Raw genomic sequence first — 13,811 nt, 5'->3', positions numbered from 1 at the left:
ACGGGGATTATCTGCCTCCTGAGATATAAATTCCAATTTACTCTGACACAAACTATTACCCTGCAAACACCGGTCATCTGTCTTCAGGTGCCTGGCAGGCACTCCTCGCCAGCGTCATTATCTCGGGGAAATTAAACCCGCGCAGGCTGAGGGCCGCGTCCTGCCGGGCAGGTGCCGGCTGACCTGACCTCCGCCCGGCTCCCCCCTCTCCCCTGCCCCGCGCTCGCTCCCACCGCCTGCCCCCACAAAGGCCGCCGGGCAGCTCAGATGGGTTGCAGCCGGAAGGGGCCGTAGGAAGCCTGGCCGCGGCCGGCCTGGGGGTCCGGTCCAGGCCAAGGACAGGTTGACGGGGCCAGAAATGGGGAGACAAGAAACGGGAGGCCTAGTTGGCTGTGCTGTGCAGAAAGCTGGGGCTCTGGGGGCCCCCGGGTGGCTCAGTCGGTTAAGCATGTGACTTCAACTCAGGTCGTGATCTCGCAGTTCGTGAGTTCGAGCCCCGTGTAGGGCTCTGTGCCGACAGCTCAGAACCTGGAGCCTGCTTCGGATTCTGTGTCTCCCTCTCTCTCTACCGCCCCCACTCTCTCTCTCTCTCTCTCAAAAATAAACACGTTAAAAAAATTTTATAAAAAAAAAGAAAGCTGGGGCTCTGTCCCCACTCTGGTGGCAGATGAAGCCTCCCTTCCAGGTCTCGGTCCCCACATCTAAGGCCCTGGGTGCCAGGGTCCCCGTCCTCTTCCTGCAGGTGCCGCACAGCCTTACCGAGGCTTTCCTGGAGCGGCGGAGGCCAGGCTGGCCAATCTGAAAGGCAGGAAGGCACCTCGTCGCCGGACCCTGACGGTGGGCCAGGGGGTTCCTGAGATCTAACACACGCTCCCCACGTCCACCCACACACGGTGCCATGCTCACTGGCATCTTCGCAGAGTTGCGAGATCGTCACCACGCTCTGTTCCGGAACACTGTCATCACCTCAGAAGAAGCCCCATACTCTCGGCTGTCCCCTCTCCGTCCCCCTCCCCCCGGCCCGTGACAACCACGAATCTGCTTTCTGTCTCCGTGGCCTCGTGTGTTCTGGGCGCCTCGCGTCAGCGGGACCACACCTCCTTCTCACGCTCGAAGACTAGTCCCTGGTGTGGCTGGGCCACGCTTTGCTTATGCATTCGTGAGCTGTGCACACGTGGGCTGTTTCCGCGTTGGCTGCTTGGAGAGTGCCGCCGTGAGCACGGGCGTGCGAGCTCCGCGTGGACGCGGAGGCCTTGGGGCGGAACCCCTGGGCCACGCGGTGGCTCTCCGTTCTGGGAGCCACGGCCTGGTCCCCGGGTGGCCGCCCATCTCACGACCCCGAGCCATCTTGCTCCTCTGTTTTGCCTCAGGCGTGGAGAGAAAGTGCCCGTGGGCAGGGACATCTTTACTGCCCCCAGTTCCTACGGAACGGGGACCCTTTCCCCCCAGCAGCATCCTGACACGCGGAGGGGACACTCCCCTGCCCCTCGAGGCTCAAGTCGCAGACGCGGGGCTGGGAGCCAGCAGGGGCGGGCAGGGCGGCCCTCCGGCCTCAGCAGACAGGGTCTGAAAGGACAGCTGGTGCAGACGCCTTGCTGTAGATGGGGACACGAAGGCTCTGAGGACCGGGGTGTCCCTGAGGCTGCAGACCTGCCTGAAGCTGGGCGGGAGCACAGACTTCTTTCCCTCTTGGCCTCGCTCTGGCCCCGGGCGGCCTCGGGGGCCCACAGCCAGGAGGAGAGAGCTTACCTGGCAGAGGGACGTCCCCAGAGATGCCCACCGTCAGGGTCCGGCGACGAGGTCTCTTCCTGCCTTTCAGATTGGCCAGCCCGGCCTCTGCCGCTCCAGGAAGAATCCAGAAGATTGGACGTGAGGCCCTGGGGCTGGAAGGGAGAAATGCCAGGCATGGCCTGCTCCTTTACCGCCGCAGTGCTTTGTCACCTGCCGTGTTTCCCCAGCCGGACCCGAGCTCCTGGAGGGCAGGAGCCCACACTTGTGTCCGGGTGTGTGCGGCTGATGGTGTGCCGAGATGGCGAGCGGAACCCGCAGGACCCTGCAGGAGAGGAGAGTTTGCTTGTTTGTGCACGTGCGTGTGCGTGTGTGCATGGGTGAGTGTGAGCGTGTGTGTCTGTGTGTGGGCACGGGTGTGCATGGGTGAGCATGTGTACGTGGGTATGGGCGTGGATGTACGAGTGCATGGGTGTGTGCACGTGTGCGTTTACACAGAGGTGTGTGCGTGTGTGCATGGGTGCGTGCGCGTGTGTGTAGGCACGGGGGGTATGTGTGCATGGGCGTGTGTTTGTGCGCGAGCACGCATGGGTCTGCCTGCGTGTGTGTGGTTGCCTGTGTGTGTACAAATGTGTGTGTACGTGTGGGTGTGCATGGGTGTGCGTGTGCACGGGCGTGTCTTAGGCAAGGTCTCAGAATCTCCGCAATTGGAATCAGAGGCACCAGTGTTTTGGGGGTGAGCACGGCTCTGGCCTCGGGTGTCTGGAAGGCGGAGTGAGCCCGAGGCGGCTGGGACTCGGGTGGGCCCGCCTCCCACTTCTGCCTGGTGGCCTTTCCCTGAAATGGCAACGCGGGCCCATGGAGACCCCTGCCCTGTCTGTGGGCCCATCACGGTCAGGTCGCCCGCAGGCACACACACCCCGAGAAGGAGGCCTTCACCCCATGTTCCCCCGTTTCTAACAGGACGTTCATGGCTGGCCCTGAGGGAAACTGCAAAATTGCAGAGGCTTTTTCTCCGCCTGCGGCCCCAGGGCCTCTAAGGGATCCACTCACGTGCCCCAAATTCTTGCCGAAGAGTCTACAGGTGCAGTTCCTCAACCTGGTGTGTTAGTGGCTTAGCAACCGCGTGCAGGAGAATTTACGCTTTTGAAATAGAATAATGTTTCCTTCCACCATACGGATGCCAATCTTGGCACTCTAGGCATGGTTTACGGACTAGCGCGGGAGATTCCTAGCAGAGGGTCTCACATCCATGGGGGGATTTTCATACATTCCCCCTGAAGTCCGTCTGGGTGCCAAGTTCCCACATCCCGTAAGAAGGTTCCTCATCACGGCCCCTCCCGTGCCTGGAGGCAGAGGGGCTCTCAAGGCTGGGACCCTTTTCCCAGCGGGAACCAGCGAGCTCCGTCAGACATCGCGGACTTCAAAGGCAACCACCCATCTGCCAAGTGCGACTCGTTCAAGCTGGCGGGGGAGGCCGAGAAGTACAAGCTGGTCCTGGGGGACTTGGCTGGGGACAGCGCAGGCGAGTGTCAGCCCTGGGCCGAGCGGCCCGGGCCTCAGAGCAGAGAGAGCCGGCTTCGCGTTCCGGCTCTGTGTCCCCGGCCCGGCTTCCCCACTTCTCCGTCTGTGATTTCTGCGTCTCTGTGAGCGTGGGGACGGGTGACAGAGTCAGTCCCTGCTCCCGAGGCTGTGACTCTGTAGGACAGTGAGCTGACTGTGCGTGGGGCCGGAACTCCCTGACCCTCGTCCCTGCGGGCACGTGGAAGAGGGCCATCAACTCTCGCCGGTCCTTAGAGCCCGGTTTCCAAACCGTGTTCCGTGAAACACGAGCCCGCGGCATTTTGCGCACTGGAGTCACCTGGAATCGTAGCTGGGGGAGGCCCTTTAACTGCTGGGCCCAGAGCTGCAGAGCGGAATGCCCTCGGGGCGGAGGGAGGTTGGGACGAACGGGCTCCGAGCTTGTATGCCCTTGACTCGCAGGGTCTCACTGAGACCTCTGAAGAGGGCACGGCGCGGGGCCCACGGCCCCCACTTTGTACGCGGTGAAGGGAGGCTGCCGGACCCACAGGTGAACTTCCCAGCAGGGCTGAGGACAGAGCAGGGGGCCCCGGACGACGGCCATGCTGCCCAGGGCAGCTCAGGGAGGGGACAAAGCCCAGAGCAGAGACGCAGGCCAGGGAGGAGGACTGTGCTGGCCGTCCTGAGGGTCCTGGGGGAGCCCAGGATGGCTGGAGCGGCGGGGTGGGCAATGCACACGGGGGCTGGGTCCCGTGCGTCCTGCTCCCTCCTCCGCAATGCCTCGGCGGGCCGTGACATACCTGCAGCCCCGCTGTTGCACCTCCAAAGTGAGGGTGATGCTAACTGCACTCAGGGCGCAGGCCCCCGGACGGCACGGGTCTTTCTGGCACCAACACCGCCCCCTTTCCTCAAGAGCAGGTGATTCCCTGATGTCCCCAGGGCCCCACCCCCACCCTCGCGGGGACACCGTCTGCCCCCACCCTCGCAGGGACACCGTCCCCAGGGCCCTGGAGGAAGAGAGTGCGTCATCGCTCCCTGCTGCCCCTTTGCGTCCCAGCCTCAGGACCCCCCGCTCGTCAAAGCCCCTTCTGGCCCCTCCGGGTGCCCCGCGCACATGCCCACAGCCTCACTGGGCTGAAGAGGGAGTTTTTAAAAGCGTTTGCTCCCCGACAAACCCGGGTTCGCTTCCAGCGTGCGTTTGCCTCTCTCGATGCCGGCCGTTCAGAGCCTTGGGCGCAGCTCTTGGGCTCAGCGTCTGAGCTCGCTGGGCCTGGGCCAGGGTCCCTGAGCGGGTCGAGGAGGGGGAGCCCCCAGCCTCCGGCCCCCCCGGTAACTGACACGGGGCAGCCCCTCCCTCACCCCCGGTCTCACTCTGCAGCGGCTTCGCACAGCCTAAAAAACGCTCCTTAAGAAGGGAGAAAAAGCTACATGGGAACCTTTCTGCTTCTTTCAAGCGTGCAGAGTGGACCTCAGGCCAGCTGTCCCCCGACAACAGCTGAGGAAGGTCGCGCCGCACCTGCTCCTGGGAGCGGGGCCGCCGGCCCCACGGAACTGGGCCACACCCCACCCGGCACGTGCCTCGGGACACTTGCAGACCTGACTGGGCCGCGCTGAGCAAGCCCCACGGGGGGCGGGGGGTGACAGGGGACGGTTTTCCACGCTGAGGCCGGGGAAAGATTCTTCACTGGGACTTCGGAAGCACCAGACACGAAGGAGCAGGTCGAACTGTTCGACCACCTTGAAATCCAGAGAACGGAAGGCAAGTCACAGAGGGACAGAGCCGCCAGCTGCCGAAAACCGTAGCGGCTTAGAGTGGCAGGAAGGCGTCCTGCACATTCGAAGTCCCACCCGGGTCCCTTCTGCGGACGCTGGGGAGAATCTGTGTCCCTGCCTTCTCCAGCCTCTACAGGACGCGCCATACCTTGGCTAGAGGCCCCTTCCCCCAGCCTATCAGCCGCTACGTCACCTCTCTGATCTGCTTCCCAGACCCCTCCCCGCCTTCCCTGCTTCGAAGGACACAGGAGATTAGGTTGGGCCCCTGCACCATCCAGGACCATCTCCCAGCTCGAGGTCCTTAACTACCAAGTCCCTCTGGCCGTGTAAGGTGACACAGTTACCAGCTCCGGGGACGAGGGCAGAGAATCTTTGGCAGGGGTATATAATTCTGCCTATCGCAAACTATTAAAAGAAAAAGCACATTCTCCTATCCGGGATATCTAAGAAATGCCTACAGATCAATCAAAACAGTATCACAGGGGCTCAGTCAGTGAAGCGTCCGACTTCGGCTCAGGTCGTGATCTCACGGTCCGTGGGTTCAAGCCCTGCGTCGGGCTCTGTGCTGACAGCTGGGAGCCTGGAGCCTGCTTCAGATTCTGCCCCTCTCTCTCTCTCTCTCTAAATAAATAATCGTTAAAAAAAAATTTTTTTTTAAGTATCATAGCTCAGTAAAAAGTGGGTAAGAGATTTGAACAGATAACTTCACAAAACATGATATCCACAGGAGTGGCTCTATTTTTTTAAACGTGGTCTACTGTTTTAGTCCTCTGGGGAATGCAAATCCTAACCCAAAACAGGGACAGGTCCACACGCATCGGATGGCTGGAATGAGGAAGGCTCGGATGCTATCGTATGGCGATCTCACGCGCTGCTGGAAGCACCGTGAACTTGGGGAAGAGTTCGGCATCCCCACGACCCGGACGGCCGCTCTGCTCCCCGGCGTGCAGAGAGCTGTGGCTTGCTCCAGGGGGCACGGCTGAGGAGGGGACCAACTACAGGAGCGCGGGGGCACTGCTGTGATGAAGCAGATCCAGGAGGGCGTGTGCTGGGGACCCCAGGCAGCATAAAGATGTTCCCCAAAGTAAAGACGGCCCGTCGTATTAGGGGATGCTCGTTTAGGCGGTCAGCAGACACCAGGAGAACCAGAAAATGTTGCTTTTTTTTTTTTTCAACGTTTATTTATTTTTGAGCCAGAGAGAGACAGAGCATGAACGGGGGAGGGGCAGAGAGAGAGGGAGACACAGAATCGGAAGCAGGCTCCAGGCTCCGAGCCATCAGCCCAGAGCCCGACGCGGGGCTCGAACTCACCGACCGTGAGATTGTGACCTGGCTGAAGTCGGCCGCTTAACCGACTGTGCCACCCAGGTGCCCCTGAAAATGTTGCTTTTGGGGGCGGGACGGGGTGGTGCCTGGGAAAGCGGGCAGACGGCCCTACCTGCTAATTTTCTGGTGGTGATTTTGTGTGGGCTGCACGGGGACAAAACACGTGGGCAACGCTTTTCGTGGCTTACGCTTTTGTGTCTGTGCTATGTTCACAGTGCAAAGCGACCTTCACAGAAAATGCACTCTCTGGGGCGCCTGGGTGGCGCAGTCGGTTAAGCGTCCGACTTCAGCCAGGTCACGATCTCGCGGTCCGTGAGTTCGAGCCCCGCGTCGGGCTCTGGGCTGACGGCTCAGAGCCTGGAGCCTGTTTCCGATTCTGTGTCTCCCTCTCTCTCTGCCCCTCCCCCATTCATGCTCTGTCTCTCTCTGTCCCCCCCAAAAAATAAATAAACGTTGAAAAAAAAAAATTAAAAAAAAAGAAAATGCACTCTCTGAGTCCAGGAATGTGGGCGACCTCCACATCTTTCCTTCACATCGGGGGTCAATGTGTCGGCGAGGTCCCCCGCCGCCCTCCCGGCTGACGAGATCCCGCCAGGTCCTGGCCGCAATCTCCGGCGAAAGCCAAGTCTATCCACTGGGACGGTACCTTATTCCTGAGTAGGTATAAGCATCCTAGAAACCCAGGAAGACTTACATTAACTGCACAAATCGTCAATACGACAAGTCACAGAATTAGGACTTTTGTGTTAAGGAATCTGGACAGGGTTGGCGTTTCGGTCTTACGTTTGAACCACGTGGCCTATTATAAAGAACGCCTCATAAACCCCGACTCAGATGTGTGACTAACTGATTGACTTAGTCATAACGTCACGTGGAAATCTCAGTGCACACCTACGCAGTGCTGAAACACAGGAGAGACCTTGGGCTCGTTGCGTTTCTAAGTGGCATTATTAGATTCCTAAAAATTAATTAGCACTAGGACGATTTTGTCCATTAGACAATTGCACTACCCAAGAAAGAATTTGGATCTATTACACTTACTATTACAATCTGAAGTGTGGAAAGTATTTAATGAATTAAATCTGTAGCATTCAAAGGCCCTTAAAAGCCAACTGTTAAGATCTGGAAGGTCTTTCGAATAGAAAAATAACATCTATCAGCCAAATGTAAGAGATCAGGGGAAAGCTACATTTTTTTTTTTTTTTTGGTTTGTTTTTTAGTTTTCAGAAACCACCCATTAATTTTAAAAAGCAAAGTAGAGGGGCGCCTGGGTGGCTCAGTCGGTTAAGCGGCCGACTTCGGCTCAGGTCGTGATCTCGCGGTCCGTGAGTTCGAGCCCCGCGTCGGGCTCTGGGCTGACGGCTCAGAGCCTGGAGCCTGTTTCCGATTCTGTGTCTCCCTCTCTCTGACCCTCCCCCGTTCATGATCTGTCTCTCTCTGTCTCAAAAATAAATAAACGTTAAAAAAAAAAGAAAGCAAAGTAGACTTAAGAAGAGTTTTCGAAACTCAAATCAGGACATTTCAGGGGCGCCCCAGGGGCTCGGTCGGTTGAGCATCCGACTTTGGCTCGGGTCATGATCTCATGGTTTGTGGGTTCAGGCCCCGCGTCAGGCTCTGTGCTGACGGCTCGGAGCCTGGAGCCCGCTTCGGATGCTGTGTCTCCCTCTCTCTCTGCCCCTCCCCCTCTCGCGCTCTCTCTCTGTCAAAAATAAATAAAACATTAAACAAAAATTTTTTTTCATCAGTACATTTCAGTGGCCGTGAGAACTGTTCGGTGTGGGCGTTTGGGGAAATGAAATAAAATACAAGAACTCTCTGGAGACGCCCGTCATGAGCGCACGGCGCCGTCCGAAGGTGCCGGAGGCAGGCGTTCACGCGGCCTTGTCTCTGTTGGCCTCTTCCCTGCCGTCGGGCCTTCTGCACTCGCTGGGCACCTCTGTTATCCCCCTCACCTCTCCGTCGGCTTCTCATCCGTACGTCCTCCTCCTGCCCCTTCGCTTCCAGAGCTGAGACTGCGCAGCCTCCCCGGACCTTTTACAGCCAAGGTAGATGGTCCCTGTATCCTGTCACCAGCAAAGACCTTGAAAGCCCGCAACCGCGTCCCCTCCTGCCTTTCGCCATCGCTCCCCGCCCCTGCTTCGTCACCTGCCAGAGCCCCACGGGACAGCGACACGGGTGCCACGGGGCCTCTGCCTCCGCCCCTGCCTGCCCGCGTCCTCACCCCGTGTGACTTGTCCCTATTCCTGCTTCTTTTCCCGTGTTGGTTTTTTCTTGTTTTGAATCTGGGTCTGCGGGTGGTAAATTAGGTCCCTGCCCAGAGGTCTTCTGGAAACACCTTCGTCTTGCCTCCCTTTCAAAGAGCATCTTCCCTGGGTGTGAAATCCTAGCTGGGCAGTTTTTTTTTTCAGTGCTGGAAAATACGTGTCTGGCGTTTCTAGATGCCATTATGTCTTTTTTTCTTTCTTTCTTTATTTTGAGAGACAGAGTATGAGCGAGCAGGGGAGGGGCGGAGAGAGAGGGAGAGAGAGAATCCCAAGTGGGCTCCGTGCCGTCAGCGCCGAGCCCGGTGCGGGGCTCGAACTCACGCACCGTGAGATCACGACCTGAGCCGAAACCAAGAGCGGGGTGCTTAACCAGCTGAGCCCCCCCCCGGGCGTAGATGCCCTTATTTCTGCCCAAAGTCTCATGGCAGCTCCTCTGAAGCACATGCCTCTTTTCCTCTGGCGGTTGGCAAGCTTTTCTCTTCGCCCTTGCAGCCCGAGGCGAGGCCCACGTGAGGCTTGCTTGGACCTGTCCGCTCTGCTGTTCCACGCGCGCCAGTTCTGAGCGCGGGCGGTTTTGTCCCACCGCGTCCCCACGTCTCTCGCCCGCCCTCAGCCCGGACGCCCTCTGTGGAGCGCTGTTCGAGGCACTGATGAAACCCGCGCCCGCGCGGCGCAGAGCCCTGCACAGCCTCCGGCCTTCTCTGTGCCCGTCGGGCGGCCCCGGGCAAGGCCGCCGCTGTCCCCGCGACACCGGGTTCCGGCGGCTCCTCCCCGCCCCCGTCGCCTCCGCCGCCTCGGAAGAGAATGTCTGAACTCGGTCCTTCCTTCACAAGGAAGTCCGGTCCCCGTTACCGATTCGTGCTTTCCGGGCAGCGCAAGGCTGGGCCCGTGGCTGTGTCTTCTGACTGTGGCGGTCTCCCCGGGAGGGACTCCCCCCCCCCCCCCGCCCCGTGACCCGCTCTAAACGGCCACTTTGCATTCATCCGAGGACAGGGCCACCCTCCTTTCGATGGGTCCTTAACACATCTGTGATGTAGTGGCTGTTCCTCATCTGTGAAATTTTCTCTAGAAATCGATTCCCTTGTGAGCTCACTGACTGCAAGGACACAAGCTTTTCTTTATAAAAGTGACCCTATAGGGGCGCCCGGGGGGCTCCGTCGGTTGAGCAGCCGACTTCAGCTCAGGTCATGATCTCGCGGTTCGTGAGTTCGAGCCCCGCGTCGGGCTCTGTGCTGACGGCTCGGGGCCTGGAGCCTGCTTCGGATTCTGGGTCTCCCTCTCTCTCTCTGACCCTCCCCTGCTCTCTCTCTCTCTCTCTCTCTGTCAAATTAAAAGAATTAAAATAAAATACAATAAAATAAAGAGGACAGCGGAGCCGGGAGGAAAAAGAGACCGGAGCAAGTGTGCGGGGATGTGTCCCACACCTCGTGCTGACACGGCCGGAGGACAGGAGCCGTGGGTGCAGCCAGACAGAGCTGGGCGGCACGTAGGCCCCTCGGAGCTTCTCAGACTTGGAAACCACGGAGGTGTGCAGGCCGCTGCACCTAAGGCCACGCGAGCCTGCCGTGTCCCTCCGCGTCGGGCTGTTTTGTTTTCTTCGGGTGCTCCGCCCTGGACTCTGGCGGCCCGGCCAGCGGCCCGGCGCCGCCCCTTCTGAGCACCCTGGATGAACACCTTGGAGCTTCCTGCCGCGCCCTCCCCTTGGCCCCTCCGTGGATGAGCTCCGCAGGGAAGCAGGGCCAGATTCCACGGGAGGGACAGCTCTGACGTCAGGGACCACGGCCCCAGGCCACGCGGTCCCGGATGGCAGCCGGCCTCTTACGCCTGCTGATCTTCAAGGAGAGCCAAGCGGCCTCTGTCCGGGGCTGCGGGGCCGCCGACTCTCGCTCTGTGTGAAAGCGGGAACCAGGACGGGCCTTAGTTTCCAGTCCCAAGATCTGACCATTGACGGTTCAACCGCAGTTGAAATGCAGAACGCCCCTCTGCAGTCATAGAAGGAGCGGGGGCGGGGGGAGGCCTCTGGGAGGGCCGCATTCGCTGCTTCGGGACAGATGGACATTTCCAGATGGCTGGGGGCTCTCCTGGCTTCCTGACTGGGACTCCTGCCATCGAGCGGGGTGGGCGGGAGGGGCTTTCAGCCTCCTGTGGGGCTCCGGGAATCAGATAATTGGCCGCCCCCTCCCCGTATGGCCGATTAGTCACTGGGACAATGACAGCCAGGGTGGGTTTTGGGACCGGGGCGCGCAGGCAGCCTTCCACGCCCGTCCTCACCGAGGCCGCCTCTTTGGGAAGGTGGGTGAGTGCCCACGAGAGATTTTACCGAGCAGCCTCCGTTCGTCAGGGCTGTAAACCAGCAGGCCTGTTTCTCCCTCAGGCGAGGGTTCGACGCCCGGCGACCCGGCCCCTCCTGCCGTCTGCGTCACAGGGAGGCCTGCTCAGGGCTCCCAAGCTCGGGCAGAAAGAACGTGACACGCAGGCTGAGTCGCTCCGTTCCCAACCACATTCCGCTGGTCTTCTACTCAAGGGCTTTAAAACAAAAATCCCACCTGTCACTGTTTGGGGTCTGGAAATGTTTGGTATTTTCCAGTTCTGCAAGACCTCGAATTCCTGGGCTTTTTCTCGCATTTTACGCCGCTTGCAAACGGCTAAGATCGTCCCTACGTGGTTCTTTCTCTCGTGAGGTCCATTCGGCCCACAGGTAACAGCCACGCGCTACTGAGGGTCTGGGTCCCAAGCTCCTCCCTTGGAGCGACATGGGACGTTTGTTCTCTGGGCCGCCCTCCAAGTCAGCGGAGGCAGGACGTCGACCGAACAAAACGGGGCGCCCTCCCGCTGACCTTGGACGTGTGGGGCCGCGCTGTGTAGGACGGCGGGGTGCACGCACGGGCCGGCAAGGGCTTCGGGGTCGCGCAGCGGGCCACAGCACAGGCGAGCGGGCCGGGTCCTACCTACGAGGGCTGTGCTGAGATGTCCCCCAGGCCGCCGGGCAGTTAGGCGCAAGTGGGGCAACCCTGGCCCCTGCGAGGACTTTGCTCGGTTCTGGTGGAAAATGGTCTCATCCCTCCGTCTGGGCCGGGGGCGCCCTGGGGGTGGTTGACCCGCCTGCACCCCGGAGGGGGCTTTGCACCTGCAGACGCAGCCATTCTGGGGGGGGCTGGCGGGGCGTGGCCTGGCTTTGTCCTGCGCCATCGACTCAGCAAAGCAGAGGGAAGGGAGCACCAGCCCATGGGATTCCCTGAGCCTGCGGGGAATCCAGTTTCTTTCGTCCGTGCCAATGATTGGGGCGGTTTTAATAGGCCGCTGACCTCCTGGCAGGGTGACCACCATCCTGGTTTGCCCCAGACTCAGTTTCCCAGCAGGTAGGGTGCTCAAGGCTGAGACCGGGACTCCCAGGGAACCGGGACCAGCTCGAGTCTCACCCTTTGTGGTGGGAGGTCACTGGGAGAGGACAGAGCCCCGAGGGCTGGGAGGGGCCTCTGGGGCCCAGGAGCCCCCAGTGCAGCCAGTCCTCCCAGTGTGGGGCCACGAGTGTCGCCCACTGCTCTTCTCCCCCGGCCGGCCAGAACTTCCCACGGTGTTGCTGCCAGGTCTGTGCCCCCGTTTCCAGGCAGCGCCCCCTCCCTGGGTCCTCTGAAGTGGGACACTCGGGACCTAAGGCACAGGTGCGGTCTGACCTGTGCAGACAGGAGCGTGGCTGTCTCCTCCTCAGTTCTGGATTGCATGCCTCCATTAATGCAGCCCTAAACATCATCCCGCTTCTGGAGAGCGACCCTGTGCTCCACCCAGACCTGACGGAGCCTGAAGTCGACCAGCTGGCCCCTTCCAAGCCCTTTTCTTGCAAATGGCTCTCAAGGCTCCAGCTCCTTGGAAGGACGTGTGAACCCGGGCGAAGGGGAGGGAGGGACCGGAGCAGGTGGGTGTGGTGGACCGGGGCGACAGCACCGTGCTGGTTTCAGGGTTTGGGGCCCCTCGCAGCCCCCAGAGGTCAGCTTTATTTGGGGAGGGTGGGTTTTGACGCCAAAGGTGTCTCCTCCTCCGGGAAGCCTAGCGTCTGCTCTGCCCCTCAGAGCACGCCCCGGGGCAAGGGTGGGCAGCCGGCGATGCCGGGCAGAAGTGGAGCCCAGCACAACAGCCACGACCCTGCCCAGCTGCCGGAGGGGCGGGGGGCACGAGGGAAGCTGTGGGGGTTGGGCCAGGGCTGCCTCAGTTTACAACAGTGACCTAGAATCCGAGGGGCTCCTCCTCTCAGCTTGTGAAACAGCAGAACAGAAACCGAGGCCGGACTCGGGCACGGCGGCCAGGCCAGGGAGGGCGGCCGGGAGGGGCAGTGGCAGGGGTGGGGGTGGGGGTGGGGCAATACCAACGCCCCTGTTCACTGACCCCTTGGTCTATCGCTGACCCAAACCGTGGGCACCGTCCTTACTCCGGAGTCCTCAAATCTACCCCGTTATCCTCAGTCACATTAGAGAGAACTCAGAGAGGTCAAGCGACTGGCCGAAGGTCACACAGCCTGGACCTGACCGGGCCCAGGGAGACCCAGGTCTGTGTGGACACAGAGCCCTGTCACCTCACCAGTGACACAGAGACTTGCTTGTTCACGAGGGAGGCAGCTCCATTCTGGGACCCTGACCTTGGGAGTCCCAGACCCCAGCGCTCACAGATAGCACTGGGCGGCCACAAGCCGTGTGTTGACAGCCGACGCGGGCAGGGGGCCCCACAGAGCCCCAGGCCAGGCCCCCAGCATGTGTGGGATTTGACGACAGGGCAGTGGGGGGAGGCTGGAGCTCAAGGGTCCCAGAGCCACTGGGTGCGATGATGGAAGGTCCATGTCACCCGGCTGGAAGGGAGAAGGGCCTTCCTCCCCGAGGGACAGCACAGGGCAGACGAAACCAGAAATCGCATTGGAGCTGGAAGGGGTTCAGCAGCACGGAGAGCAGGCCGGGGAGGGGACACGTCATGGGGTGGAAACCCAGGGGACAGGGGCGCCTGCCACCAAACTTACAGCTTCAGGCCCGTTCCCGCGGGCATCCCCTGCCCGGCCTGGATCCGACCACCGCCCTCCCTCCTGCAGCCGGGACTTCCGGGTGCGCTGTCCTGACCTCGCGGGGTGGGGTCATTGCTCCCCGAGTCTTCAGGGGTCACTCCCATCAAAGCTAGGCTTCCCAGGCGGGACCCCGTGCCCTGCCATGAGCACAGAGG

Source organism: Leopardus geoffroyi, chromosome D4, assembly GCF_018350155.1.
Source record: "Leopardus geoffroyi isolate Oge1 chromosome D4, O.geoffroyi_Oge1_pat1.0, whole genome shotgun sequence".
NCBI lineage: Eukaryota > Metazoa > Chordata > Mammalia > Carnivora > Felidae > Leopardus > Leopardus geoffroyi.
This window is presented reverse-complemented; position numbering follows the sequence as displayed.